Below are 24495 nucleotides of genomic sequence, written 5' to 3' on the forward strand. Positions count from 1 at the left end.
AAGAAAGATCCTGACTTTCACATACAGGCACTGCTCACACTAAACGCATATGTGGGACAGTGTGTCCTTGTCACTTAAATATCTTAAATACACACACGCGCACATTGTGGAGTGCGGCATACCAGTCTGCATCTTCTTATAATTATTTTTATTGCTTTTGCATCTGTGTTTATTTTCCCTTTGTTATTTCTGATGCCAAGTAGCTGTGTTTTCCTCTCATGTTTTCTTCATTAGGCAAGCTCATGGATTTTCCCATTTTTATTATGTGGGAGGTTTTCTCCTCCTCAAAAGAATCAGATTTCATATTTGTTTATCGTTTCTCTGTTTTCTGATTCTTTAATATCTAATCATCTGTATCTTTATTAATTACGTCCTTTGATTCTAAAAGATATGTAACTGTTCTTTCCGCCCTGCCCGCCCCTCCCCCGTCTCCCGCCCCCCCCTCCCGATTTTGGTCACGTTTCTAATTCATTATTTCCATTCTCAACATTTAGAAATATGTTGCATGCCATGAAGTTGCCTCTGGGCATGACTTTGACATTTCTCATAGACTTCACATTAAGATTTTCGTTAGTGTTCTTTTTCTGTGTATCTATTTCAATTTTTTATTTTCTTTCATCCAAGAGTTGTTTAAAAAAACGTTTTGGAAAAAGAAAGTTTTGAAATTTCTAAGAGGTTCATTTTTTTTTTTTTTTTTTTTTTTTGGTTTCTTTTCCCTTTGCTACTAATTTCTAGTGACACAGGTGATCAAAGGACATCCTCTGTACTACTTGCACTCCTGAGACTTTGGTAAGGTTTCCTTAGGACCGAAAGAAACATCTTTATACTTTGTACCTTAAGCCCTCAGGAACAGGGCGAGCCTGGTGCAGATTAATCTGGTTTCTTAGAGGCCACGTGCTATGGTTTTGATTCCTTCCTGACTTTTTTGGCCCCCTCTAAGTTGCCTCCAACTTTTCTGCTTCCATCACAATCTTCCTTCAACACTTAAAGTGTTTTGTTTGGGGAATGTGATGTTGGTTTTTATTGCACAAGGAAGACTGCCTATTACATCTTCATTAGGGATTGAATTTTAATATTATCTAGAGGGCCTCCCTTTTGCCTTCAGCTCAGCGGAGTCTGATCCGAACATCGCCATCCTTGCCTGGGTATGTATTTGTTTGAATTTGTCTGGTGTGTCCTCAGTTCTGAGGAACTTTCTTTTCCAGGTTTCTCTACACTTAAACTTTTTTTTTGAGGGGGGTGGGTAATTATCTTTGGCAAATGCTGGCATTTCTGTTGTGTGGTTCTTGAAAGGCTGCTTTTCATAATATTTTCCATGGCTATTTTGGCTCCCATATGTTCTTGAGTTACGTACATAGGTTAGCTACATAAATATATGCTTTTTAAACTGCCCGCTTCATCTAGATTTCAGCACTAATAGCATATACCTAGGATAATATTGCTATATTTTTAACCTGCTTCTATGCTTTTTGTAGTTAAATTCCCAGTTGCATTATTGTGAATGCATGTTGCTTTTTAAAAATTTCCTTCTCAAAGGTTTACATGTTTTAACTCCCCCAATGAATCAGTTCTTATATTTTAAAAAATCAGCTTGACAAGTTTTCTGAGAATTAAATTTTGCTTTTCTATGAAGGTACCATCAGTGGCTTTTTATGTTGCTTTCAGATTAAATAATTTATTTATACTTTCACATTTTCTTTTTGAATAATATTAGCATCTAGGGCAGAGGCTCAAACAGGGACCATTTGCCGAGAAACCTGGCTATGCCTAAAGACATTTCTGGCTTTCACAGCTGATGTGTGTGTGTGGAGGTGGTGCTAGGAGCATCTCATGGAGAGAGGTCAGAGGTGTTCCCAAATGTCCTACAGTGTGTAGAATGCCCCCTACACACACACACTCACACACACCCCACATATCCAACAAAGTATATGTATCCAAAGATGTCAATTGTGCTGAAGTTGAGAACCCCTGCTCCGTAACTATGATTTTTGCCCCATGAGGAGCATTTTAACTGTGTCATATAAATATTTTTTTAAATATTCTACAACTGAAGATTTTATTTTATTTTTTTACTTAAAGTTATTTGGAGAAGAGTCCTTATTTAACGTATCCTTTTGTTATGATGGTCCGAAAACATGATTCCTAGAATTTCATCTTTTTGGTACTGGGGTTTTCATGACGGCTTAGGGTACGATTGTTTTTGGTAAAATGTTCCTGTGCATCGGAAATCATGTTTATGGTGTAATATACACATTTCTAGATGTGTCTATTGCATAAACTGTTTCGACTCCTTCAGCTGTGGTATGCCAAGAAAAATGAGTTAAAGCAGCTCCTGTTGCTCCTGTGTTCCCCTCAGTCTCTTTACAGAATTTAATCAGGTTTCCTCATATATATTGATGTGACGTTACTCCTTGTTATAAAAGTTCCAGAATGCTGTATTTTCATTTCCTTCTTAACAATAAAAAAAAAATCTTCACCTCAATTAATGTTTTTATCTTAGATCTGACTTTACCTGGGATCTGTCTCTCTTTATTTTTCCATTTTATTGCTGTACACCACTTTAAGTGTGCATCTTATAAATAGCATATAGGTAGCTTTTGGTTCTGAGCTCTTACTTTTTGTGAAATACATATTGTGTTGTTATAGTAATCATAAAGAAACAGACTTTAAGTGCTCTGTTGCAAAGAGTAAAAGATTTTACAAGGAATTCGATTAAAAAGTGGACAAAGAACTTGAATAGTATTTTGAAGATGTCCAAGTGGCCAACAGGTTTGTAAAAAGGTGTGGGGCATCACTCAACCTCAGGCAGATGCAGATCAAAGCCACAATGAGATACCATCTCTCATCTGCTGGGATGGCTATTATCAAAAAGAGAAAAGATACAGGGTTGTGAGTTCGTCCACATTGGGGGGAAAAAAAAAGAGAGAGATCAAAGTGCTGACAAGGCTGTGGAAAAGGGGGACCCATGTGTGCTGTTGGTGGGAAAGTAAATTGGAACAGCTCCTGTGGAAAACAGTCTGGAGTTTCCTCAAAAAACTGAAAAAAGAACTACCATGTGATCCAGCCAGACCACTTCTGGGTATTGACCAAAAAGAAATGAAATCACTACCCTGAAGAGATATCTGTGTCCCCGTGTTCACTGCATTATTTTTCACAGCCGAGACATGGAAGTAACCTCGTGTCTTTGAACAGGTGAACGGATAGAGAAAATGTGGGGCTACATACCCTGTTATTTGACCATAAAAAAGAAGGAAATTCTGCCTTTTGCAACAGTATGGATGAACCTCGAAGGCGTTATACCAAATGACATAAGTCAGACAGAGAGAGACGGAGACTGTGGGTTCTCACTCATGCGGGGGTCTAAAAAAGCCGAACTCAAAGAAAGAGAGAGAGCATGGTGGTTTCCGGGGCCAGGGGCTGGGCAAATGTGTGAAGGCGGTCAAAGGGCACAAACTTCTAGCTCAGGGCGAATAAGATGTGGGGATCTAATGCACACCGTGGGGACTCTAATTAATAATACCTATTATACACTTGAAAGCTATTAAGAATGTAGATCTTAAAGATTATCATGGAACACACACACAGGCACACACAAAGGTAATTATGTGAGGGGATGGAGGTATTAACGATCCTCGTTGTAGTAATAATTGCACAAAATGTATGCATGTACCAAATCATCCTGTAGACCTTCAAATCACATAGGTTAAATGTTAGTGATATCTCAATAAAGCTGGAAAAAATTTTTAACTCTCAAGAAAATAAAGAGTAGAAGGTTTTAAAATCTCTTCTCTAAACATCCCTCTTTCCGTTTCACTGTGTACACTCTCTTCCTTCCCTGAATCTTAAATAAGAGTCTGACATTATTTCCTCAAGGGCAGAATGGCCTTGGGGTTCTACGTTTAGGACCTGTGGGTGTTTGTTTTTTTTTTTTTTCCTCCTTCCCAGCAGCCGTGCTTAGAATTCTTCAACTAGATCTTCCTGACTCCGTAATTTAATATATTGCCAACATGGGATAATGGCAGACTTGAATTTTTGCAAATCTGCAAAGTGTGAAATGCTCTCAAAGTTGTTCTAATTTGCACTGTCCTGATTACTAGAGAGGCTCAACATCTTTGCATAAGTTTACTGGCCATTTGGGTTTCTATTTACGCTGCTGTTGGAGTGTAAGCCAACAAGTAAGGTAAACGCTTTCGGAAGCAATCAAATAATACGCATGTACGCTGAAGATGGGCCATCCTGTCACCTAACAACTCTACTCCAAGATATTTATTACAAAGGACTTTCCGAGATGCATAAGAAGACATATATGCTGCAGGATAAATTTTAAAGACATTAGAATGATAAAGCGATTGTCTTTTCGATAGAATGCTGAGCATTGGCTCATGAACTTCTGGGGTTATCTGTTTCTATGGGAAGGTGTGCCTTTGTCTTTGACCAAGCTATTGCACAACTTTGTAAGCTGTAGAAAATTGAAATTAGTGCATCTTATTTTTTAGCACTAAACTTCTTTCATTGTGGGGGCACAAGGGTGGCTCAGTCAGTTAAGTGACCGACTCCTGATTTTAGCTCAGGTCTCGATCTCAAGGTCATGAGTTCAGGGCCCATGTTGGACTCCACACTGCGTGTGGAGTCTGCTTTAAAAAAATTTTTTTCGGGGCGCCTGGGTGGCTCAGTGGGTTTAAAGCCTCTGCCTTCGGCTCAGGTCATGATCCCAGGGTCCTGGGATCGGGCCCCGCATCAGGCTCTCTGCTCAGCGGGGAGCCTGCTTCCTCCTCTCTCTCTGCCTGCCTCTCTGCCTACTTGTGATCTTTGTCTATCAAATAAATAAATAAAATCTTTAAAATAATTTTTTTCATTGTGGTAAAATACATATAAAATTTACTATCTTAACCACTTTTTTCAAGATTTGAGAGAGAGAGTGTGTGCGCGCGCTCACAGGTGGGGAGAAGAGCAGAGGGAAAGAGTTCTGAGCCCCCACTGAGTGGGGAGCAGGAAGAGAAGCAGGGCTGATCCCACAGCCCATGAGATCATGACCTGAGCCAAAATCAAGAGTCGGTTGCTTAACCAACTGAGCACACACGCAGGCGCCCCCATGCTAACCGTTGTTAAGTGTACCGCTGACCTCACACTGTTGGGCAACCATCACCACCATCCATTTCCAGAGCTCCTTCTATCTCGCAAAACTGAAGCTCAACCTATGAAACAGTAACCTCCTCTTCTTCCCTCTCTGTGGTGCAGGGCAACCACCACTTGACTACTGTGAAATCTGACCACTAGGCTCTGAGTCTGACTATCTCTGGTAGTCAGGGTACCTCTGGTAAGTGGAATTATACAGCATTAGTTCTTCTGTGACTGGCTTAGTTCACTAAGCATCCTGTCCTCAATGTTCACCCATGCTGGAGCCTACATCAGACTCTCCTTCCTTCAAAGGCTGAATAAAATTCCATTGTCTGCGTACAGTGCATTCTGCTTGTCCATTCATCTGTTGATGGACACTTGGGTTGCTTCCAAATTTCGGCTGTTGGGAATAATGTTGCTACAAACATGGGTGTTTAAGTACCTCTTCATTCTCTGGAGTATGCACTCAGAAATAGAATTGCTCGATGATACAGTAATTCCATTTTTAATTCTTGAGGAGCTGCCATATTGTTTTCTATAGGGGCTGCACCATTTTACATTCCCACCCATACTGCATGAGGGTTCCAGTGTCTCCATATCCTGGCCAACGCTTACTAATTTTTTTTTTTTAATAGTAGCCATCCTAGTGGGTGGAACCCAGTGAATTCTCATCCATAAAAATGCAAAGAAATGTTGTGTGGGGTAGAGGTACAATTGATCCCATCTTGTAGAAAAGAAGATTCTAAACATACTTTCTGGCTCTATAGATATCAACCAGTTTTGGGTTTATTAGAAAATTGATGTCAGCACTCTTGGTAGCTGATATCTCTGCGTGTCCCTCAGATTCTCCTTTGAGCCAATTGTAATATATTATTGGTTTTCTCATTAATGAATGAGTTAAATAATTGGATACGTCTTCATTTTATATTCACACCAGAGTCACGATGCTACCTTTCAAAAGAGACACATGATAAGAAAGATGTTCATTACGGTGTTTTCCAAATTCCAGAAAAAAAATGTTCACCCCTTAATGAAATGGTGAAATCTGGGATCTATTCACATAATGGAACTCTGTGCGGTTAAAGGGAATGACCTACAGCTCCACCTGCAGTGTGGGTAGACTCAGCAACGGGAATGAGGGAAAGAGTTTTAGGTGCACGCACTATAACACGTTTAGGTACATGTTTAAAACATGAAACATGACTATAGAGTGTTGAAGGATGTATAAAAATGTAGTAAAAGCATTAAAAAAAAACCCTCAGGAAAAGAAAGATAGAAAGCCCACTTAATTTGTACCTGTAATACTTTAATTTTTCAAAAACAGATCCGAAGCAAATCGTAATCAATCCCAACAATCAGGGGCTCTTCCGAGCTCCGTGCTGAGGCTGAACGCGCCCGGGTCTGGGAAGTCCGGGAAGGCGGCCAGCCGCCCACCACCGAGCTACGTAACACACCCGAAATTAGGGCTGCTCTCTCCCCTGAGCGCCAGCCTGGGCCCCGAAGCCCCACTCCCTGGCCAGCTGCCTCTACACTGGACGCCCCACGAGCATGTCAACATGCTGGAAATCGAACTCCGTACTCCTCTGGTCTGTTTCACGAACACACTCAGTGGCCGTGTCAGCCTTTCACCAACCAACCTCGATCTCTCCGTGTTCCTCACACCCCCTCCCCGCTGCCCCAGACACACCTCTGCAGCCTCTGCCTCTGCAGGGAACCTAAGTCCCTCCCCCACCTCTCCCTCCCAAGCGGCCCGCTCTTATTTTCCCATTTCTCATTTCATGTCTGTTCTCTCCACCTCCTGCCAGCCTGTTTCCCGAACACTCCCAGGAGGGCCTCTAAAATACATGAACGAGACCACGCTACTCCCCTCCTTAAAATCCTTCCTCGGCATCCCGATCCTCTTGGAACACAATCCACTCCCCTTTCCACACTCTTTGAGGCTGTGCATTATGGAGCCCTGACCCGACGCTCCAGTCCTTGTTGCAAACTGTACCCCCTCCGCCCCCGCCCGCCCCCCCCCCCCCCCCCCGCCACCGACTGCCTCTCTCGCTCGCCTCTGCCTCCTTCTCTCAGATCGCCAAGTGCAGGAGGCCTTCCCCAGCCTCTGCTTTCTGTGCCTGAGCGTTCCTCCTCTTGGTCTCTGCATGTGGTTCCTCATCTTTCAGATCTTAACGTGAATGTCACCTCCTCAGGGAAGCCTTCCCTGACCACTTTGTCTAACATCTAAACACAATCGTTACTCTGAGTCATCATATTGCCTGTTTCCTTCATAACAGTTATTTCCAGCTGTAACTATTTTGTTGCTTTATTTGTCTCTTGGCTCCTGAGAGCATCCTCTGCCGAGGGCAGAAGAGAAGTCGAGTGCCCAGAAGTGTGGCCCCTGACCATGACAGGAGCGTGTGGAAGGGCCTGGGCTCCCTCTCCGAGCTGTGTTCCAGGCTCTCCCCGGAGTGTCCGCCGTGGGGCTGCGTTCCAGCGGCCACAGGGCCACGACTCCCCAGCCCGCTCTCTCCTGGCTTTCCTCCCTTCCAGTATCCATTCCCTTCCTCTTCTGCAGGGCCTTCTGGGGTCAGCCCCCCACAAAATACCAGCACCCAAACCTTTGCTAGTCTGGTTTTAGGGAATCCCAAATTAAGACACCAGCCCCCTCTCTCAGGCTCTATGCTGGTCGCCGGAGTGATGCTTCTTGAGTATAAAAGTTTCCTCCCTGCTCAGAATCTTTTAGAAGCTCCTGCAGGGCCTGCTAGCCTTGCCCTAGGCTTGTGAAACAAAGAATCGCCCCACCTGTCTTCCCAACCTCTCCAGATCCTTCCACGACGTCCTCAGGGACATGTGGGTTTCCCTCTAAAGGGAGGCACTCCCCCTGTGGCTCACAGGGCCTTCCCTCTATGGCATCATCCTTGGAGGCTGACCTGAAACGTCACCTCCTCAGAGAAGCCTTCCCTGACCTCCCTCTCCAGTCCCCCTCCTCTGGCCACACACCTTTCCCCAGTCTTTCCAGGGCTCAGGTGGGCATTAAGCATCTGCTTCTGGACACAGACACAGAACGTGTGTCCCCAGCCCCGGGCAGGCGGCCCAGCTCGTAGCTGGCACTTTGGAGATATCTGCGACCAAAGGCACCAAGCCTCCTGCTTCTCTCGTGGAAACATATGGACACATCAGGAGCCACATCTGCAGCCTCTCCAGGAAGGATGAACAGAGGAAACAGCAAGGAGGTGTCCTTGTGAACGTAATGAGATTCGCCTGGCTTAATAGATTCTCGGAGGGGCAGGAGCACAGAGGTGTTTTTCACAAATTCCCCATTTCGCCAATTCCCCTCTGTGGAGAGAAGAGCGCCGGGTGCTGGGGTGCCCCTACCCAGGGTGGGGAGAGGATAAGAAATCACACCTCTTCCTTCCCGCCCTCTGCCCATTCACAGAACTCACACCCTGCCCGTTTCCTCCCAGGCAGGGACGGGGTGTCATTAAACACAGCCTCACACTCTGCCTGGGGAATTGGGACTTTTTTTCTGGAAGCAACAGCGGCTCAGCTCAATTCTGTTCTCTCACTGAAGCCTCTGCCTCTGCTCTAGAGGGGCCAGAAACTTCCTAATTTCTAGCCAGACCCCACAACTAACAAGCCACTGACCAGCATTTGACAACCCCTCCCATGGCCCTGGAGTGGCTCTTTCCAACAGATCCTAATCTCCCTGTTCTACAGACAATGATAATGTCTACATTATCATTATCAATGATAATGTTCTACAGACAATGATTGTTATCATGATAATGATAACAATACTCATTATTTTACTGAGTGAGTACTCACTGTGTACCAGGTACTACGCCAGGGGAGGCATGGACACAAAAACACTTTTATCACCCCTGTTTTTAAAATAAAGATGCTGAGGGGCGCCTGGGTGGCTCAGTGGGTTAAATCCTTTGCCTTCGGCTTGGGTCATGATCTCAGGGTCTTGGGATAGAGCCCCGCATCAGGCTCTCTGCTTGGTGGGAAGCCTGCCTCCCCCTCTCTATCTGCCTGCCTCTCTGCCTACTTGTGCTCTCTCTCTCTCTGCCAAATAAATAAATAAAATCTTTAAAAAAAATAACATAAAATAAAGACGCTGAAATTCAGAGAGGTTAAGTGACTCTCCCAAGGTCACACAGGTAGGAAGTGGGGAAAGTCAGAATTTGGGGTGTCTTCTGAGACTGAGATCTTTTCACAGCACCCACACAGATCTTAAGGGCTCTACTATGGCTGCAGGATAATAAATGTGCCCTTGCAGGGCAGGTGTGAGGACCCAGTGAAAAGATAACTTTGTATAGAGCCTGGCACATGGTAGGTGTTCCTTCCCTTCATTCCCTATAAACATGTTCAAAGTATCAGCTTGAAGCTTGAATCAGAGCAACAGGGCTGAGAAGTGGTCAGAAAAATGGAAGTTTCTGGAATGAGAGAAGCCAGTCTCCAAAGAAAATTAAAAATAACAGCTCAAGGCCTGGCACAGGGGTAGCACTTCACAAATGTTTGTTAATATGTGTTAGATCCGGAGTTGGCAAACTTCTTCTGTAAAGGACCAGATATGAAATATGCCGGACTTTGCAGGCCAGATGGCCTCAGCTGCAACTATTCAGTTCTGCCACCGTAGCACAAAAGCAGCCCTGGACATGTACATGAACGGGCATCACTGTGTGTCAACAGAACTTTATTTACACAAACGAGCAGAGGGCCAGAATTGGTCTATAGCCATAGATTGCCAATCTCTGTTTTAGATAAATGTTAAGTAAACAGAAACAGTGGAAGAGACACTATCGTTCAGCTGGCAGTTAACATCTGCCAGGCACGGACCTTCCCAGCATATTTAATTCTCATCCAGTCAAGGGAGGAGGGTGTTTATCATTAGCATCTTATAGATGGGAAAGCTGAGGCTCAGAAAGAGAAGTAACATATGCCAGGTCATTTAGTGTAGGTGGTAGAGACGGGATTCAAATCTGGGCTGTCTGGTTGCCACGCCTGTGCCCTCAGGGGCTACCCCTTCAGCCCACCCTCCTGTCCAGCCCCTGCCCCAGGAAACAAGTACTGGGGGCTGCTCCTCAGCTAAACCCTGCCTTGGCCACCACCTGGGGCCTTGGTCTGACTGCCCTGCAGCCTCTCTTTAAAATCAGAAAGGCAGGGCGCCTGGGTGGCTCAGTGGGTTAAAGCTTCTGCCTTTGGCTCAGGTCATGATCTCAGGGTCGTTGGATTGAGTCCTGCATTAGGCTCTCTGCTCAGCAGGGAGCCTGCTTCCTCCTCTCTCTCTCTGCCTGCCTCTATGCCTGCTTCTGATCTCTGTCTGTCAAATAAATAAAAATAAAATCTTTAAAAAAAAAAAAATCAGAAAGGCCTGGACTGGCCACAGAGACCCCGGAATCAGGCCGTGTCCTGACACTGACCGTCCATGGTTGTCTGGAGCCTCCTTCTTAGGGGCTCGACTAGGCCTCCGCCTTGAACTGCCTCCTCAGAACCACCTCTGTGGTCATTTTATTTTGCTAGTCCACCAGGGTCCCAACCCCGTTCCTGTCACTCATTCATTCAACAAACGTGCCCTGAGGGCCACTGTTTCTGAGCGCTTGGGGTAGATGCAGGAGACAAAGAACTTCCGGAGTCCCGTCTGATGGGGGAGGTAGACATGCCTCCACACAGGTTTAACCAGTGCAGCAGAGGGAGCTGGGTGGGGTCAGAGAAGGGGCCTCTCCAACGCCAGGAGAGCCAGCGAGCATCCACCAGGGGAAGATTCTAAGCTGACTCTGGGAGGGGAAGTCCGCAGAAGAGAAGGAGGCGCGGAGGGCAGTCCCAGGAGCAGGATCAGCCTATGCGAGGGCACAGAGGCATGGATGTGATGGCTAATTCATCTGTCCCTTTGGGCCTCAGGGTGCCCAGGCATTTGGTCCAGCGTTATTCAAGATGTGTCTCTGGGAATGTTTCTGGATGAGATGAACATCTCACTCAGCAGACTGAGTGACACGGGCTGCCCTCCCCGCCACCCCCCGCCCCACCAGCCCCAGCCCCTGCAAGGTGGCTGGGCTTCACCCAATCCACTGGAAACCTGAGAAGAACTTTTTGTTCTGGGAGAGGGAACTTCCCCAGCCGGAGTGCTGGGACATCCTCTTTCTCCAGAGAACCCCTGACTAGCACACGTGGCATGAAGAGCTTTGCAAGCTGCTCGCAGCCTGGCACAGCCAGACTGTCGGGAGGAGCAGGACCCGAGGAGAAAGCAGCATCGGAGGCCAGCCCCGGGCGCCCGAGGTGCAGGGACCTCGGGTGCTAAGAGGATGGGCACCGGCTTTCAGCAGAGGAGAGTCAGAACCCAGGGCCGTGTGCCGCCAGCCTGCAGGGAGTCCTGTGACCCGTGGCAGAAGGGCCTGCCCAGGGGAAACTCGTCTGGGGACGCGAACACGTCTCAGGACTCTGAGAAGCACAGCGAGCCCAAGTAACGGTTTCCTATTGCCGCTGGGACCAATTAGCTTCAACTTGGTGGCTCAAAAGAATGCAAACTCAGGGTGCCCAGCTGGCTGGGTGGGTGGAGTGTGCAACTCTTGACCTCAGAGCTGTGGGTTCGAGCCCCACAGTGGGTGTAGAGATTACATAAAAATAATTTTTTTTTTTTTTTAAAGAGCACACATTCATTCCCTTATTAAAGTTCCAGAGGCTTAAAGTCCGGAATCAGGCCCATCAGGCTGCAGCCCGAGTGCTGGCAGGGGTGGTTCCCTCCGGAGGCTCCAGAGGAGAATCAGTCTCTTTGCTTTCTTTTTCTTTCTTTCTTTCTTTCTTTCTTTCTTCCTTCCTTCCTTCCTTTCTTTCTTTCTTTCTTTCTTTCTTTCTTTCTTTCTTTCTTTCTATGATGGATGCTGTCCTTACTCCTTGGCGTGTGGTCCTCTGCCATGTGGCCGTTTTTCCCTCGGCTTCACTGTCACACCACCTAGCCCAGTGCGGGGGTGGGGCGGGGAGTGGACCCTCTTGCCCCCCCTCCCTTATAAGGATTCATGATCACAACATGGGGTCCACCCAAAGAATCCAGGACAATCGCCCCGTGTCAAGATTTTTAACTTGATCACATCGGCAAAAGCCCTTTTGCTATATACGGTATCAAATTCTCAGGCTCCAGGGACTGGACCGGGGCCATCTCTCGGGGGCGGGGCAATACTCTGTTGACCTCACTCCCGGAATCAATGACGTCACAGCCACACCCACAGCCCCCCCACCCCCCACCGAATCAGCAATCTGAGGTTTCCTTGGGCTTTAAGAATCAAATATTTGCAAATGATTTCCTTTTAGGCAAAAAAAAAAAACCCCAAAACCATTCCAGCAAGAAAGGAAACGAAAGCCAATAGGAAGGCTTCCCCAGAGCCTGCCTCTCACCCGGAAGCCTTGTCAGTAAGTATTTCTAATAAACTTTCATGCTTGGTGGGAGATCCCTCGCACGCTGACAAATTTCTCCTGAAATCTGAGACGTCTTGTTCACAGTGGTAGCTGGCGCGCACAGGTGCCCAGCTGGTACTGTAAAACCAGTAAGCATTTAATTGAAACAAACGACTATAATAATAGTACATTATCCCCGCAGGCCGAGCGCCATCACAGTTTTAATTATTGAGTTAAGAGTCAGACTAATTTATCCTTTTAAAGCAACAGCCCCGTTCCTGGTTATACGGATCCTCCTGTTATGAATATGAAGCCACCAGCAGGGAAGGGTGTGAATGGAAAGCAATTTGTCCCCTTCAGGCTGGTTTTGTCTTGGAAGGAAGGTTTGCCAAACAGGGTCTCTGCGACACGGGGTCTGGGACCGCCCGGCCGGGTGTGTGAGACTTCTGTTCGGGTTGGGCTGGGGGCTGGGGCCCTCACGCCTCCGCTCAGAGCCTGCGCAAGTTCCCCGCCGCATTCCAAGAAAAGCCCGAGTCCTTACTAAGCCACAGGCTCCTTGATGGACCCCACGAGCAGCGCCAGCGGTACCCAGCCCCTCTCTGGCCTCCCCCAGCTCCTTAACTCCACTCAGGCACACTCACCTCCGGCTGCCCCTTGAAGACACCCATGCGTGCTCGAAGCTCAGGGTCCTTCTCGAGCTCAGGGTGATTTTGCGCCCCAGGGGACATTCAGCCAAATTTGGAGACATTTTCGGTTACAACTGGGAGACGCTACTGGCGTCTGCTGGGAGCCAGGCCAGGGCCGCGGTCAAACGACCTACTATGTGCAGGACAGCCTCCCACCACGAAGAATGATCCAGACCAAAATATCTGGAGCCCCAAGGGTGGGAAACCCTGGCAGTTAGCTATTGCTTCTGTAGGGGGCGTTCTTCCCCAGCAAGGGGGATCCCTACCAAACATACTCCCTCACCTCCTGCCCATCCCGTCCAGGTCTCCCCTTTCCTACTTTCCTTGACCATCCTCCCCAGACTGCCCCTCTGCCCCTCGCCCCCCACCTTCCCAACCCCCTTCATGCTGCGGCATTCTTCCTTCCAGTGCACTGATGCCCTGTGAACACACTCTGTGACTTCTTTATTATTTTACTATCATCTTGCTCCCCCTGCCAGGGTGTGGGTTCCACACAGGCTCCCATCTTCGCTGTGTTCACCCAGGGACTGCCAGCGCCAGAACAGTGCCGGACACACAGGAGGGGCTCAGCCTATGCTTGTTGAATGATCTGCTCAGGGTTCTTCCTCCTTCAAGCCCTGCGTCCACGTGGCCTCCAGGTCGGGGGATACCTGCTCCTCGTGATCTGCCCGGTACCCCCCTTCTAGCCCAGGCTCAGCACCAGTGACTATTAATTCTGTGTCCACTTGGCTGGGCTAAGGGGTGCCCAGACAACGGGTAAAACATCATTGGGTGTGTCTAGAAGAGGCTTCCAGAAGAAGTTAGCATTTGAGTTGGCCAGTGAGTAAGGAAGATTCCCCTCCCCAGTGCAAGTGGTCATCAGCCAATCCACTGAGGACCCTCACACAGAACAGAAAAGCACAAAAAGGCAGAGGAAGGACAAATTCTCTCTCTTTGAAGCTGGAACATCCATCTTCTCCCGCCCCCAGACACTGGAACTCCGGGCTTTCAAGCCTTCGGACTCAGGCTAAATCGTCCCACCAGCTCTCCTGGCTCTTCCGCCCATAGACGGCACATCAGGGGACTTCTCAGCCTCCTTGACAGGAGTCAATTCCTGTAACAAATTTCCTCTTATATGTATGTCTACATACGCTGTTCCGTTTCTCGGGAGAACCCTCACTAACATAGAGCCCATTCCTTTTTCCAGAGCAATGAAAAGCCTCTTGCTGGGCTGCTAGGGTGTCTGTCTAGCAAGAGTTCTGGGGTCACTCCTGTGGGCCACCTTGGCCCATGCTCAGATCCTCAAGGCCAGAAGCGGAGGCCTAGCTAGCGATCTGTCACAGCCCCGGGCCCTCACGGTGAGGGCCCACAAGCCACAAAGGCCCTGAGACACAAAGAGGGCAGGCACAGCCCCTGTCACTCAGGAATGGCCACCGAGTCCAGCGGGACAGATGAATGAGCCAGCCATGTCACCGTGTGCGACGCGTTGTTAACGCACCCACCACGATTGCCCCGTGGGCGCACGCAGTCACTCAACAAATGCAGCGTGTCCCCCGTGGCCTGGATTCCTGGGATGCAAACTACCCCAGCCCCATGGACAGGGGAAGGCTGTACCTCGGTGGGGGGTCCGGTTCAGCCCCACGAGATTCTTCCAGCATTTTAATACTATGTGCCACCCAGGAACCGCCTCTGGCCACCGAGGACACCAACTCAGGGAGCCCAGCAGGTGGTGGAGGGGTCAGCGTTCTCCTTGGGCCCATCCGCCCCCACTCGCCCCCCCATCCTGCCCAGTCACAGTGTCTGGCGTGGAAGATTTTTCTGCGTGCTTCTCTTCGGTCTGTACGCATGTTGTCCCTTTCCCCATAACCCAGCAGCAAAAAGGCCTTCTTCCCCACCTTACGTGAAGTTGCCTTTCTAGTTCCTAATGAGAGTTTATTTAGTAAGAATTTAACATTTATTTTTTAATTGTGCAGGCACGAGCGTTAGGATCTTTACGGTTTTCTGTTAATGCTGTGGATCCCAAGTTGCATAGACCTTGAGAGGTTTCCTGCAGCCCTATTTTTCCCATAAGCCCCGTCATTTTTAGGATTTTGCAGGTTTTGCAGAACTGCGTCTCTCATATCATAGCAGAAACATCTGTATTTACTAAATATCTGCTAAGTGCCAGGCACTGACGAGCACACATCTCGTGGTGAGTGACACAGGCGCGGTCCCAGGCCCCACGGAGCGGACCGTCTTGTGGGGGAGCCAGGCGTCCGTCAATTCCACACCCGAACCACCGGCCAGGCACAATGGTGACGAGCTCCGGAAGGAAAGTCATGGACCACGGTGAGCTTGTTAGGGGCAGACTGGGGCTCTGGAATGGCCTCGGTGAGCAGGTTAGTGGGGAGGCTGCCGGAGGGCGAGACGGATGAGCTTAGAGATCCGGGAAGGGGCCAGGTGGAGATGCTCAGTCTGCACCCTGAGGGTCACCAGGAATGATTTGAGGCAGGCCAGTGCCTTCGATTTTAGAAAGGCCAGCTTGGCTGCTATGTGGCAGGGGGCAGGGAACAGCTAACCGGTGAGAAGTGACATAATCACGACCGCAGGTTCGGGTAATGGGAAGTACCAGCTGGCTGTGAGAGAGACCGAGGGAGAGGAGAGAGGCAGGATTTGGGACTGGTCATGGCAGGTGGTCCAGGATGCAGATCATGAATGATATTCACAGACTGGTCACAGGGGACAAGAGATGTGTGCAGCCGGACGTGGGGGTGGTCAGCTGCCAGCGGCTGAGCTGGGCCAGAGCCTCCAAGTGGGGTCTCCAGGTAGGGATGGTCAACTACATGGTCTGCTCTTTAGGGTGGGGACTGAGCAACGGAAACTGTCCCCAGAGGTACCCAGCCACCAGGGCAGAGAATCAGGGGGAGGGGGCTGTTAGAAGGGGTGGTCTGAGCAGCAGAGGAAGCCAGAAACAGCACGGCCGAGAGGGAGGGTGTTTCAGGAGGGAGGGAGTGGCCCCTAAATGTCGGGTCTGAGAGAGGAAGTCGGTGCCCCAGGGATTCGGCCATGCGGAGGTCACTGGCAACCACACGTGGAACAGTTCTGTGGTTGCGGGGAGGTAGAGGCCAGAGTGAATGGGAAGGAGGAAAGACAGACAACCAGGGTTGGTGACCCTCCGGGGAGGCCCACTGGGACCATCAGGAGAGAAGCCAGACGGTGGGCAGGTGTCCAAGGATGACCTTCTGTGTAGATGCTAAGGGGAGAGCACAGTCATGGAAGGTGGGTGCTCCTGTCCCAGAAATACTGCCCCCCCACCCCGGGATGTGGACTGTAGAACTAGGGGCCACAACACCAGGATGCCTCTTGCCGACCTCATTCTCAAGTGAGACTTTTAACAAGCCCTGTGAGGTAGAGATGTGGCTGCACCCACTTTACAGATGAGCACATGGAGTCCCAGAGCAGTAACATCAGTTGCTCCTTGACCCTAACCCAGGGTCTGCCTGACCCCACAATCTGAGCTCTTCCCACTCCTGAGGGCAGAGGGGTGCGTCACGGGCCCAGCCGGGCCATGGTCACAGCATGCCCAAGAGGGAGCCCTTCTGCCATCAACCAGGGGAGTCAGCGCAGCCTTGCTGCCTGGTTTTGACTACAGCTGAGCTCTTCTGTATCTTTGTGAGGAACGGGAGCCTGGGGAGTGTCTGCGGGACAAAAGCAATGAAATCCACCAGGTAACTGCTGTGATTAGAACAGGACTGGAGGCTTGAAGTACAGAGTCAGCATGACAGTCACCCTGAGGGTCTGGGGGCTGCTAGGGCTGGGGCCCAGGCAGGGATGAAACTGGGGGAACCTGGAGGGCAGATCATAGGGGGTAAGAACACGCTCATGTGATCTCTGTGGAGCCCAGATGGCCCAGCTGATTTCCTGTGCTCGGGGAAGGAGCCCCGAGGTAGGGTCAGGAGGCACCCAGGGCAGATGTAATAGACAGGAGAGCACTGAGAGATGGAGCCGGTGCCCTTGGACACAGGGAGCTGATTACCAAGACGACCTGTCCGGGCTATAAAGCCTCTGCCTTCCTGAACTTGATCTTCAGGGCCAGTTCTGAAGGGGGCCTGACGTCCAGCCAGCAACACTAGGGCCGAGCTAGAGCGGATCAGGACTGTCATCGGCTCATGGCTTGAGAGACGGCTGGTACGCAGGAGGGGCTCCATCAAAGTTGAGGGAATGAATGAAGAGTGCCAGAGTGAGCCGAGTAGAACAAGGCTGAGAAATGCCACGTGTCTTGCTCAAGGTCTTATAGCCTTAAGCATTGGAGCCAGGGTTTGGGATCAGAAAAGGGGATTCTTGCCTTCCAGCAATAGCTCCCCAGGGACAGACGCCCCTTTCCCATTACCAGTCCAACCCCCAAGCCAGGCTACTGCCAGTGGCCCTGCTAGACCCCGAGCCTCAGCACCTCCCTCTGGGGACGGGGCAGCTGTAACGCCCTGCTAGTCCAGCTCCCTGTGCCAGCAGCCTTGTTTGCCTCCCTGGACCCTACTCCCTTTTCAGGACTCAGCTCAAATGTCACGCCTCCAGCCCTTCACTGGCTCTCCTAACTACACCAGGGTCCCCTAAAGACCCTGTACTCTCATGGCACCTTGTCATTTTTTTTTTTTCCCACTGGCCTTGCCATGGTTGTGATTACACCTTCCCTGCCTGTGCCTGATTCTGGCTGTGTGCTCCAGCCATAAACCAGAGACTGTGGCCGCTTTGCTCGGGGCTGTTTCCCCAATGTCTAGCCCCAGGTGTGGCACACAGCAGGCCCTCAGGAAACGTGGAGGAAATGAGCCGGGTAGGTCTAGGTGCTCTGGGCCCCAGAGTGGCAGCCTTCCCAAGCTCCAGGCCAGCCCAGTTGATACCCAGCCCCTGCATGGGAGCTGCCTCCTGCTCGTCCCTCTCCAACGCTGGAGTCATGCCCACCTGGGCCCCCGTTCCTTCAAGCCTCCTCTGCTCCCTACTGGCAGTCCTGCCTCTTGGCCTTCGCTTATGCTGTTCCATACCGTTCCTCTAAGTCTAGAGCCTGGCTGGAGTCAGGTGGTCCTGGCATGCTCTGGGTGAGAAGACCTTACCCTGAACGACCTGGATGACCTTGACCAGCCACTTTGCCTTCTGAGCTTCCTCAATGGAGGGGCAAGGGGGCAGAAGTGGCATCAGATTTGCATTTCAGAAAGGTATACCAGCTGCCCCAGTGGAAGGGAACCAGCCCATGAATGAACCAGCAGGGGAGAGACGGAAGCAGGGAGACCTGCTCACAGGCTTCGGAGGCAGCCCAAGCCATGACCGGGGAGGTCTGAGCTGGGATGGGGCAGCGGGCAGGACGCCGGGGCAGTGCGGTCGGGGTGACTCAGGAGGCAGGCTCGGCGTGGCTCAAAGATTGCAGGTGGCTGGGACCCACAGGAGAGGGAGGCACAAGGAGACAGAAGGGTTACTCACCCCTCCTCCTTTACGCTGAACGTTCTACATTCTGAATTAGCACATGTGCTAATTAAAACCATCTTTTCAAAGAATTTATTATAGGATATTCCAAGCTAATTATAAATTCTCTGTAGCTGATCCTGAGCAGTTTGCTAATGCGGTGTTGAAATCTCTTTGGCCACCCTCGTTTAAATTATTCATCAGGCCCTGCAACAGTTGTGAACTGTAATTTAAACAGTCAGCTCATGAATATTCAATTAACACAACAAACACTGGCGTGTTTTACTGCCTTGCTGCTCAATATTTTGTATCCTCATCCGTGTTTACATGTTTTTATGAACTCTCGAGAAAAGCATTGCCTGTTGAAGTCCCTGGTTAAGCCAAGATTGAAATGCCTGGGAGGGGCTGGAGGTGGCCGGCCAAGCGTCTGACACCCTTTCTCAGAAGAGCTGCAGGTCAGACTGGGCGGGTCCAAGGAGGGGAGGCCCAGAGAGGGCAAGGACTGGCCCTCAGGTAACACAGCACATCCAAGGCACAGACGGGGCTCAGAGTTCTGGGGCTGTTCCCGCTGCCTATGCTGCCACAGAGTAACCAGCGGAGGGGGAGCAGGGACATCTGGGTTGTTTTGCAGCCCAGGCCAGCTCAACTCTTAAAAATCAGAGTTCCTGCCCCTCCATGGCCAGGTCACAGGACTCTGTGTCCCCTCGTCGTGGGGTGAGTTTTAGGGCCCCTACAACCTGTAAATAGTTTTGGAGCTTTCACAAAAGGCCCCTCACTTATTCTCATATCCCTCCTATGAGGTGGGCACCACGATGACTCCCGTTGTTTACAGATAAGATGGCGGCTCAGAGGACCAAGAAGTTTGCTTGGGGTACAGCTCTCTTTTCCTCCCTCTCTGAGACCACACGCTCCAAAAACCATTTCCACGATGTTGAAAGGGACCCATCTCAAGACAGTTTTACATTTGAGAAAAGTCAGAAACAGCCTCAAGGCCACTAAGAGCATCGTTTGCGTTCACAGTGGAACAGCCACACGACGGAATGTTACTAAACACAAGATGCCACTAAACACAAGAGTGTGGTTTGCAACTTTGGGCATGGAAATGCGTCCCCTAGCTACTGCTGCAGTAAATCGTCAGGCCACACAGAGCAGCTCCAATAGAACACACCACAAAGTCCAGGAGAAGGACCCATATTATATCTTATTTATGTAAATTGTATGTGTGTCATGTGCAAAGATATGACGAAAAGATACCTAATCAACAAATGGTTGGGTTAATAATAGTTATTTGTGGATGGGGCAGTTTAATGATCTTTTCTTTCTTCTTTGTGTTTGTATGTATTTTTTTTTTTTTACAATAAACCATGTGCCATTTTTATAAAAATCAATAAATTTGTTTTTTGGAAGAAGAAGATGTAAGAATATCTCAATTCAAATTTAGGATAGGATACAGCCAAAGCCATACTCAGAAAAAATGTAAAGCCACCAACCTTTTAATCAGTAAGCAATAATTAAGAAAAGTAAATGAAGTCAAGAATCTAAAGTAAAAAAATTGAAACCTCTATAGACAGAGAGGAAATGGGAAATGAATACATCAAGAAAAAAGAAAAGTAATAGAATTAAAACATAATGGTTGGTTCTCTGAATAAAATGAATGAAACAAAGTAGAGAAACCAGTAACATGAATGAGCCTCCCATACAGATGAGCATGAGAAAAGAGAAAAACTACAATATACAAATTTAGGAATATGAATGGGATGTAATTACAGGTACAAAGGCCATAAAAATTATAAGATGACACTACATGTAATTCAGTGGTAATAACTCTACAGATCTCCACGTAATGAACTACTCATTTTATGAAGATGGTATGACCTCTATGATGGTTGTACAGATTGTAGTATGATCTGTATTTTAACTCAGAAATAAGAGAAAACTATCCCCTATAAAGAAAACTACAGATCCAGTCACTATAAAAGATGGGGTGCCTGGGTGGCTCAGTCAGTTAAATGTCTGTGTCTGTCTGTGTCTTGATCTCGGCTCAGGTCTTGATCTCACAGTCGTGAGTTGGAGCCCCTCCGTGGGCTCCAAAAATGTAAAAGAAAAACCTTAAGTAAAATAATAGTGCCTTAGATCCAGCCTCACATTAAAAAAATAAATAACTACTTCCTCATATCAGGGAGATCATGTGATCATGGGGGCTTAAGTGGGTAGGAGAAGAATCAATGAAACAAGATGGGATTGGGAGGGAGACAAACCATAAGTGACTCTTAATCTCACAAAACAAACTGAGGGTTGCTGGGGGGAAGGGGGTTGGGAGAAGGGGGTGGGATTATGGACATTGGGGAGGGTATGTGCTTTGGTGAGTGCTGTGAAGTGTGTAAACCTGGTGATTCACAGACCTGTACCCCTGGGGATAAAAATATATGTTTATAAAAAATAAAAAATTATAAATAAATAAATAAATAACTATATACATATGTTTAAATATGTGTATATTCATGCATATCATAACCAAGTAGAATATATTAATACTGAGAAATCTATTAACAAAATTCATCACACCCCAACATACTAAGGAAGAAAAACTATATGATCATCTCGGTATATACTCAGTAGACATCTGATAAATGGAAGAGGTCTTGAACCACCGGCCAAAACAAGAAGGAAAGGCCTAAGTACAATTTTTACAGATGGGTCAGTTCCCCATGTGGGTATGAGCCAAAAAGTGGGTGGCACCTGAGTGGCTCAGTAGGTTAAGCATCTAACTCTTGATTTTGCCTCAGGTCATGATCTCAGAGTTGTGAGATCAAGACTGCCATCAGGCTCCGCGCTGGGCGTGGAGCCTGCTTGGGATTCTCTCCCCCTCTGCCCCTCCGACACTGCATGGGCTCTCGCGCTCTCTCTCTTAAAAAAAAAAAAAAGAAAAGAAAAGAAAAAAAGGAACAGATCAGAATGATGTTCCCAGCAGGTGGGGCTGTGAGCCCTGTCTCTGATCACCCACTTTGTGCGGAAGAAGGAGCAGGTGAGACTACACTCAGGTCTCATCCTTCACAGTTCTGGGTTCTGATTAGCGAGCGTGGAACCTCTGCTCCTAGGGGAAATACAGGCTAGGTTCCTGGGAGCCTCCGGTCACCACATTTCCATCTACCAATCAATATACGACTTTGTTTTATGTGTGTTTCTGTTTACAAACACCTTGTTTGATAGATAGTTGACTTACTGGCATTGAGTTCAAGGCACGATTAACTCGTGCCTGAGCACACCTATTTTCTCTGTGAGGCATCTCTTGAGTTTAGAAGCACCAGGCAGCCTGTCAGCCCCTTGCCTGGGGACCACTTTAAACGGTGAAATGAGCCACAAAGTGCAAGAAAAATGTGGCACTGCACAAACTGCAAGATAAATCCTTGTTGACGGGAAGAAAACGGAAGCAAGAAGGCCCAGGCCTGCCTTGTTTGACCCCAGCTGGGAAGGTGCAGGTGGAGTAACGTGCATTTCCTGCCGTTTTGTGCGTGTCTGCAGATGACCGTGAACACTCCGTGAGTATTGATTTCGGGGTCAGAAATAAATTTTAGCTCGTAGATGAAGTGGCAAATAGAGAAATCCGCCAATAATGAGGATGGATTATATCCAGATTCACAGCGGCAGCCAAGGGCCTGGCGGCCGGTCAGGGTCTAGAAGGAAGAGAAATGTGAGCTTGGAGACCAGCGGGTCTGGGGGAGGGGTGTATGGATGGAGATAGAAGAGGGAGCATGAAGTGTGATTTCTGAACCACGTTTTGCCAGCCAGAAGGCATCCATCATAGGAGAGGCACTGAACGATCAAGTGGACAGAATGGTTCGGCCCATTGCCTTCAGCCAGCCATTACCACCAACCACCCCCAAACGGCCCTGGGCTCCTGGATGGAGTGGCCCAGGTGGCAAACATGGAGGCTCTTTTTGGCCCAGATGACAAGAACTCCCCCTCGCCAAGGCCGATTTAGCTGCTGCTGCCTCTGAATGTCCACCCCGTCAACAACAGAGACCAACACTGAGCCCCACACGTGACCTTATTCCTTGAGGGGAACGACCAGACCCTGGATGGTTAGTCTATCACTTTGGGCCCTTTCTACCGCAGACGAGCCCGCAGTGCATCCTCCCAAGGAGAGACATTCTGGGCATGGTTGGCCTCTCCTGTCTGCAGGACTTCAGCCTGCTCTGCTCCCTGGGGGCAGACAGAAAGCCCGGTCCACGGGCACAGAATCCCGCATGACATGGTACACCACTGACGGCCCACTCGTAGAGACGGGTGTGGGAACAGACCCTCGTCAGAAGGGTCTCCTGGCCATAGCACACGTCACCGGCCAGAAGCCAGCACCCTCATGGGATGCTGGCAGGGCTTTCTAAAGGGGCAAAGCCCCAGCAGGGAAACACTGAAAGGATGGGGTACGGTCCTCCGTGGTGCGGTATGGGCATTGCACTGGAGACCTCCATGTGGTTCTGTGAAGAGTACACGAATCCGGGAACCGAGGAGTGGCAGCAGAAGTGGCCCCAGCCATTATCACTCCCAAAGACCCCCCCACTCCCGCAGCGGGATCTGGTGCCTCCGGACTCTGTGATGCTGGGCCAGGCTGGGTTGGAGGACCGGGTCCCCCCAAAGGGTGCATGCTTGCCAGAGGACACAGCAGGTATGGCTGCTGCCAGGGTCCTTGGGGGGCAGCAGGGGAGAAGAGGACTCACCGTCGCTGCAGGAGGATCCGTCCTGATGGGGGGCGGCGGCTGTGACTCGGGGGGACAGACTGTGTAACACACATGTAACTCAGGTGACCCCCCGGGGTGCTTCCTGCCGCTCCCTTCCCCATTGCCACTGTGAACGCACAGATGCAGCGAGCTTGAACGAGTGCCAAGGACTCAGACCTTTCCAGAGCAGGTGAGACGCAGAAGCCGCCAGATCCCTCGAGGGGACAGCTGACGGAGAGGGGAGCTGTCATTTGCTCCACTGAGTTTCCTTCAGAACCAGGGGCCCAGGGAACCATGGAGAATCAGACCTGTGTGGCACAAGGGGCCACAGAATGCCCTGGTCAGCCCTCTGAGCTCCAGTCACTGCCCCCCACCCCCCACCACCGGCTCCATGAACAGGCTCTCGCTGAGGCGACCCCTGGCAACTGAGCACATGGGAATACTGAGGCAGCACACATCTCCTCCAGGGGGCGACACTGGTCTGAGGACTCCCCACTGGCCTGGCCAGACCGTTCTGGGAACTGTGCCCCGTCCACGATTCTTCATACCCAGCCCCCCTCCTTCCTCCCCTCCTTCCACAGGCGTCAGCCCTGCACCCCGCCCCCCGCACCTTCTCTTTCTCCCTCTCAACCAATCTCTTACCTGCCTGATCCTGTCTAGGGCTGCGTCTTGGTGGATTCCCACTAATGCCACCAGAATCCCTTTGTGGGAGAAAACTGTACTCCTCTGGGGTTGAGAAATGTGCTGTGCCCCGCTTGGGGTGCAGGGTGACCCCAGGGATGCTCAGTTCAAATCAGAGGGCCCTAACCTAACCTCGAAGGAAGTCAGGCGCTGTGGAAGGAGGAGCCTCCGTTCAGCTGACTTCAGCGGGGCCTCTGGGTCTGTAGGCCTGGGAGGGAGACGCAGAGGCTGAGGGGAGCACAGAGGCAGACAGAACAGAGCGGGGCCCAACCCTGAGTCTGCCGTGCGGGCAGGGACAGGAGAAAGAGGTCATCGCAGTATCCGTGGGGCCACTGTCCATGGTGGGCATCCCCATCTGACCCCCAGGGAGCCCACTTTGTCCACCAATACCTGGGCACGTGGATTCCTTGGAAGATCTAGAAAGGCTGCAGAGTTCTCCGTGTGGGTGGGCGGGGAAGAAAAGCAGAGGCAGCGCATACACGAAGCGCGTGGAGACTAATAGCATTGTT

General features: G+C 49.6%; 1 protein-coding gene across 8 annotated transcripts in view; it reads right to left on the minus strand.

Moving 5' to 3' along the window:
- TOX2 (TOX high mobility group box family member 2) overlaps nt 1-24495 on the minus strand; it is a 129806-nt gene that overhangs the window by 8913 nt on the left and 96398 nt on the right. The window lies entirely within an intron of this gene.

This window comes from Mustela erminea, chromosome 7, assembly GCF_009829155.1.
Source record: "Mustela erminea isolate mMusErm1 chromosome 7, mMusErm1.Pri, whole genome shotgun sequence".
Lineage (NCBI taxonomy): Eukaryota > Metazoa > Chordata > Mammalia > Carnivora > Mustelidae > Mustela > Mustela erminea.